The 6,624-nt window shown below is 45.0% G+C and overlaps 1 long non-coding RNA gene across 1 annotated transcript; it reads left to right on the plus strand.

Annotated features, from left to right (window-relative positions):
- The first annotated feature begins 4,461 nt into the window (after positions 1 to 4,461).
- LOC123154373 (uncharacterized) lies at positions 4,462 to 6,369 on the plus strand. Its single transcript, XR_006476818.1, has 3 exons — positions 4,462 to 4,691; positions 4,778 to 5,014; positions 5,707 to 6,369. It is a non-coding gene; the product is annotated as an uncharacterized lncRNA (long non-coding RNA).
- The last annotated feature ends 255 nt before the right edge of the window (positions 6,370 to 6,624 follow it).

Here is a 6,624-nt window from a genome sequence, read left to right on the forward strand (position 1 = left end):
ATCACCTACTTTGTGAAGATCTACCTGAGTGAGGCAAGTCCTTTGTGAACGATGGCCATGGTGGGATAGACAAGGTTGCTTCTTCGTGGACCCTTTGTGAGTGGAGCCCTCCCTGGACTCGTGCAGCCGTTACCCTTCGTGGGTTGAAGTCTCCATCAACGTGGATGTACGATAGCACCACCTATCGGAACCACACCAAAAATCTCCGTGTCTCTGATACGTCTCCAACGTATCTATAATTTTTTATTGTTTCATGCTGTTATATTATTTTCTTGGATATTTTACAATCATTTTATAGCAACTTTATATCATTTTTTGGGACTAACCTATTGACATAGTGTCCAGTGCCAGTTGCTATTTTTTGCTTGTTTTTTATTTCGCAGAAAGTCAATACCAAACAGAGTCCAAATGGAGCGAAACGTTTTGGAGAATTTTTCTGGACCAGAAGACCCAAGATGGGCCAAAGATGTACCGGAGGGGAGGACCGAGGTGGGCTACACCATGCACTCTAGTCTCATGTAGAGATGTGACCTCATTGAAGAGATTCACCTTCACTGGTTTACCGCCCCCACATACATGAACTTAAGCCTCACGTCGATACATATAGACGACCTGGATGCGCTTCATCTTTAACAGATCCTCACGAAGATAAGCACTTGGACGACGACTGAGATGTGCTAACCGGCACAACTCCTTGTCTCCGCTGGACGATGATCTTGACGAGATCTTCCGACACCGCCCCTCAACATCATCACTCCCATCAATGATCATCTTCCATCATCATGTCGATTGCAGTCTGTCATCTCCCTCCTTGCTGCCCCGCCGAACGACGATAGCCCGCTCGTCCTAGTCGTTGCACTACCCAGCGACAACATCGCTCGCCCTATGGCACTAGTTAGGTCGCCACCACAGGGCAAGCACGGCTTCAAATTGACCCTGCTCTAGATACCAAGGCCCTGTTCGGTAATCACCCGCTCCCAGAATCTATGGAGCGGAGAAACTGCGACTCCTCCGCTTTACACTGTAGCTTCGCCAACTCCGCTCCCAGAGTTGTGAAGCAGAGTGGTACCGAACAAGGCCCAATTGTTGGTATTCCACCCCCTAAGGATCAATCACGTACAAATCACGACGAACACACACACGCACAAACACTTAAACCAAAGGCACGCATGGTGCCTCTCTTCTTGGATGAGTTGTACAACGTAGCCCATTTTGTCGTCTACAATCCTTCAGCTGCCTTGGTTTCCACATGTCACCGACAGCTAACTGGGGTTTCTGAACATAATCCACCATGAGAAACGACCCACTGACCAGATTTTTCTTGTAACTCCGCGCTCCCTACATCTTTGCTCTTTCCAGCATTGCTTCCTGTACCAACGCATATTCTGTTGCAATAGCTACAGTGGATGGTAACTGAACTTCTTGGGGAAGAAGAGAGAGACCGAGGAACAAAGTATTAATTTCACATTTGATCCAGATTATTGACAACCAATTGAGCTTATACACTTGCTCGGACGGGCCATGGGCTTTAACACAACAATCCATTAGCTGGTTAAACCATCCTGTCGAAGTGTCACTAGTAGAAAACGGAGCTTTAAAACTAGTTTGTAAGGGCCTTTAGTGCCGGTTATGGAACCGGCACTGAAGTGTGGGCACTAAAGGCCCCCCCCCCCCCTTTAGTATCGGTTCGGCACGAACCGGCGCTAAAGTGCCACCACGTGGCGTGAGCTCACGCCCTGGTATGGGGGACCTTTAGTACCGGTTGGTAACACCAACCGGTACTAAAGGTTTTTTTTGAAAATTTTGGAAATTTTTTTTGATTTTTTTTTCGATTTTTAATTTTTCTGAATTATTTGATGATTTAGTCTCTAATCACCTCTCTTAACTGCTCAAGTGTGGATCACTCATTTCAAATCATCTAACTTCCCGACCGGTCAACCATCCGTCTCACTACTCCAGCCCGAGCACGCTTAACTTTCGGGTTCTATTCTCCTTCGTTTCCAAGTCTGCACTTGTTGTTTTTCTGACAATAGTAAGATGTTAATCCTATTAACCCTCAGGAGTTTAGCTTTAGCATGAAGTCACACATTTCACCGTTTGAGTTTGAAACTATTATTCTAAAAAACAGTAATTATTTAGTAACGCTAATATTTCTTGAATAAGTTTGACCATAGTTTGACCACAGTTTGACCAGATTTGACCAAAATTCAAAAAATTGAAATAATTATTTAGTAACACTAATATTCTTGAATAATTATGTAGTAACATTAATACTTCTTGAATAAGTAGTTTGACCAGATTTAACCAATTTTTTTTTAAAAAACTGAAATTTGACCATATCTTTTTTTCCTTTTGGAATTTGAGGATTCTAAAAAATTCCAAACAGGCCGTAGGCAGTCTTATTCGGATGCGGATTTTCGTGCTGAATTTTTTGATATATTATATGTTTTTTTCTGACATCGTATGCAAAAGTTATAGCCGTTTTACATTTTCCCTACACTTTTTGCAAAACATGTCCAAATTTAAGTTTTCAAATTTTCCTAACTAGTAGGTGTAGTAATATAACTACCTCTCGAAGGATTTTATTTTTTGAAGTTTTTATCATTTTCTTTTGATTTTTTCAGAACTGAAATGGCGACGGGGGGGGGGGGGGGGGGGTAGAGTTTGAAAATTGCCCTATAGTGCCGGTTTGTGTCACAAAGCGGTACTATAGGTCAGACCCCTTTAGTACCGGTTCGTGGCACAAACCGGTACTAAAGGTTAGCCCTCTAGTACCGGTTTGTGACACGAACCGGTACTAAAGGTGATCGTGGGGCCCCGGCCTGACGCCAGCCTGCCGTCACCCCTTTAGTACCGGTTCGTGGCACGAACCGGTACTAAAGGTTCAACACGAACCGGCATTAATGCATAGCCGTTCGAACCGGCACTAATGGTACAATTAGTGCCAGCTCAAATTCAAACCGGCACTAATGTGCTTCACGTTTGACCCTTTTTCTACTAGTGTGTGTTTTCTTTTATAAACATATAAATATGCTAGCTGCTTAAACGAGTGCTATATGTTTGTGAAAGGCTATTGGCTACTAACTTGGATGTACTAATTTGAGACCATTGCGGCAGATTGGCAGATAAATGCCGCGACCCTAGTACCACCGTGGCATGAAGAGATGGAACCCTAGAACTTGCCGAGAACCCTGATCCAGTGGCGAGAGATCGGATGGCGTCATCAGATGGAAGGGGCTGCAAATCCACGGCTTCCCCCTTCCATCATACGAAGGCAGCAGCGGCAAAGGTCACTTTCCTCTCCCAGGCCAACTGCAAGACGACAAACAGTTCAGGAACACGAACAATGCCTAGTCGAGGTGGGCCGGCTGATCTATACATGTGATTTTGGGGGAATACGTAAAGCTTGTGTATCATTTTATTGATAGAAGAAGTTAGAACAAGTACAACAGGTGATACAACACATGACATGGACGCAAGGGCGTGACCATAATGCCCGAAGAAGAGAGACAAAGGAGACACGACCCAACAAAAAAACACAGCTACACTCGCCGCCCTGAGAAGCAGCTCAGACCAACAACTAGACAACCAACTTCTCCAAATCAAGAACCGAGGATGCCGCGACCATACAAGACAACGCCTTCATGAAGGAGGACAACGCCGAGACGCCGTCGCCGTCCGATCCGGATAACCAAAACCTAGGGTTTTCCCCGATGCTCGAAGAGGGGCACAGATAACGGCCATGGCAGCGCCTCCAAGAAGGAAACGGCACCCACGTTGAGAACATGTGATTTTAGCTCAATTGCTTTGAGAACATGGATGCTATTTATGTAACTCAAGCGACTGAGGGAAGGGCTTGCCAGTTTCTTACTGCAAAAAACTCAACCTGAAACAACACGACGCAGCCCCCAGGTTCTCTTGCTTCTGGTTCCTGCGGCTGCGTCTACAAGGCATGTGTTTGATGATCCAGCACTGAAAACCTTCATTCCCTGGTCCACGATATAGAAAAGTAATGCTAAATAGTAGACCAGGGGGATCCACAAGAAATTCAGTTGGGGACACAGAGATACATTACCCAAGATACAAGTAGACCAGGGAATTTTGTTCAGCGATGCATGCAGAGATCCGAGAAATTCACTCGTGGATGCAGACCACAAGAGCAGCAACTAAATCAACCAAGATATAAGTAGCAGCCAGGACGTTATTACCCCACATTACAAACATGACTTGCTGATCTGGACACTTGATCAAACTAACATGACTTGTTGTTAGCCATAGTACACTACACTACACATAAAATCGGATAAGGCCTTTCCTAACTGGTTGCGCGCGCAACCAGTATCGGAGCCGTCGCTGCACCCTGGATCGGCGCTAGCGTGTCCCACATGGCCCACACGGATTTGGCTATTTCATTTTTCCGAGCGCCATATGAAGCGAATACACGTAAGATCGTATCTGGCGTCCTACCTACGCTAGCGCATAGTTCGTACTCGCCTACCTCCCCGTCAACTACACCGTGACCAGGCTACCCCATCCACCCAAGCCAGACGCAATTCAAAATTCGAATCCCAGTCGCAGCTGCATTGACCGGCGGAACCATGCCCTCCTCATCGTCGCGCCTGGATCTCGATATTTCTTCACAAATCACCAATGAATCTCGGCGCGGAGTCATTCACGGATCTCTTGTTCAGGTTTCTCCTCTCACAAGATCCTCTTTTTCTTTCCTTGTTTTCCACCGAAAATCCTCAAATCTTCATCTTGCCATGCCGATGAACAGCTTCTGTTCCCAGCCGGTCGCAACCGTGGGCGTTCTAGATCTGGCATTGCCGGAGGGAGGGGAGGTGCGGTGATGGAGGGAAAGATGGTGATAGCGATTCTCCTTCCTCAAGTTCTGCATCTCAAGTTCAAGAGGCAACGGAAGATTTTTTTTCCATGTCCCAGACATTGACCAAACCGACAGTCACAGAGAGCATCCATCTGAATCGCAACGCACTCCAACTCTATGGCCTCAAAGGTGCGAGCTTAATCGACCCCCACCCCTCCTTCCAACGCCCCCCTCTTACAATACAACTTTCAGTCAACTAGTACTCTCTTTTTCAGTAAAGTTGTTGGCTTGATAATGATTTGAGGATTCGAATCAGCCCGAGCTTGGTAGAATGGTCAACAGCGTGTTCAGTTCTAGTTTTGGGATTATCATGTTCAGTTGATTGCTGTCAACAATTCATTTATTTTGGAGCAGTTTTTTGTTATTCAAAAGTAGTTTTTGGAGGTTACAAGACCTCCTGTTGTCATTAGCACTCATAAACATGTCAATCTGGGGCCCAGTATGCGATCCAATTTTCGTTTTGTGTCATACCCCCAGCTTGGGTTTCACTATTTTTTTATAGACAGACTTTGCTGCATTTGTTGCAGGCATTTATACTGTCAATTTTTGGCCTAGGCATTGGCATGTGCATGAAGACAATTTTATGAGCAGTATACATATTGATGCCACACGGTTAATTATTCTGGAGCAATTGGTTGTTGCATATATCTATGCATATAGTATCAATTAGGTCAATTGGCTGTTGCATATATCAATGCATACAGTATCCATTAGGTCAATCTATTTTTTCTGAATCAAAGTCAGAGTGATGAGCACATTTTGACTATATTTGACATTTTTATCTTCATTCCAATTGCGGTTAACATCTCAAATATATGTAGAGCCCGAGTTGGCAAGATACCCGACCGCCGCGCCTCATTATCAGGAAGGAAAAGTTCTTTGGAGAAGGCCATGAGGAATTTCGCAGATAAGAAGTCAGGTACCGTCCACAAGCCGGAAATCAGCGAGGAATTTGATTCTTTGGACGAAGCTTACGACTTCTACAACCTATACTCTTGGGAGACTGGGTTCGGCATCAAGTATGGGCAATGCAGAAGAAACGTGGACAAGTGCAAGAGGTCCAGGACATGGTTTTCAGATGCCAAGTAGTGAATATATTTGATTCAAGACATGTAAACTTGGCAGTGTTACAAGGACGTGTACATTTTGCCATTGTACTGATGTGAGTACAAAGTGCAACTAAAATTGTACATGGGTTGTTCATTTCGGACAAAGCGTCATGTGTTTTGCTTTCTTCTTAGGCCTTGTATAATGCTAGATGCTTAGGGAGATGCTTAGAAAAATAAACCGGGTTTTTCTGAAGCACCGGTGTCTATTTCTATAGAAGAGACGCCTAACTAAGCGTCTATCCTGTACAAATAAGCATTAGTGCTTAGAGAAAGCCTGGTTTATTTCTCTAAGCACCTCGAGTAAGCACCTTGCATTGTACATAATATCCTACATTTCGGATTTTATAAAGAGGAGGATCGTCATTCTTGACCCAACAATGAACAACGGAGACGAGTCTGACAAGGTCATTCAGGGTAGGCACAGAAAGGTTGCGGACAATCTTCATGAAGCATTGCAAAGTTGCATTACAACATTCTTTCAAGGATGGACTCCTGACATGACAAGATGGAACATTGTGGAGGTGGTGGTGGTGGTGGTGTGTGTGTGTGGGGGGGGGGGGGGGGGGGGGGGCGGGGTGTTATACCCGTATAACCGTTGATGCACACTTTATATCCTCGCTTCCGGTCCTC

This window comes from Triticum aestivum, chromosome 7A (assembly GCF_018294505.1).
Source record: "Triticum aestivum cultivar Chinese Spring chromosome 7A, IWGSC CS RefSeq v2.1, whole genome shotgun sequence".
Taxonomy (NCBI): domain Eukaryota; kingdom Viridiplantae; phylum Streptophyta; class Magnoliopsida; order Poales; family Poaceae; genus Triticum; species Triticum aestivum.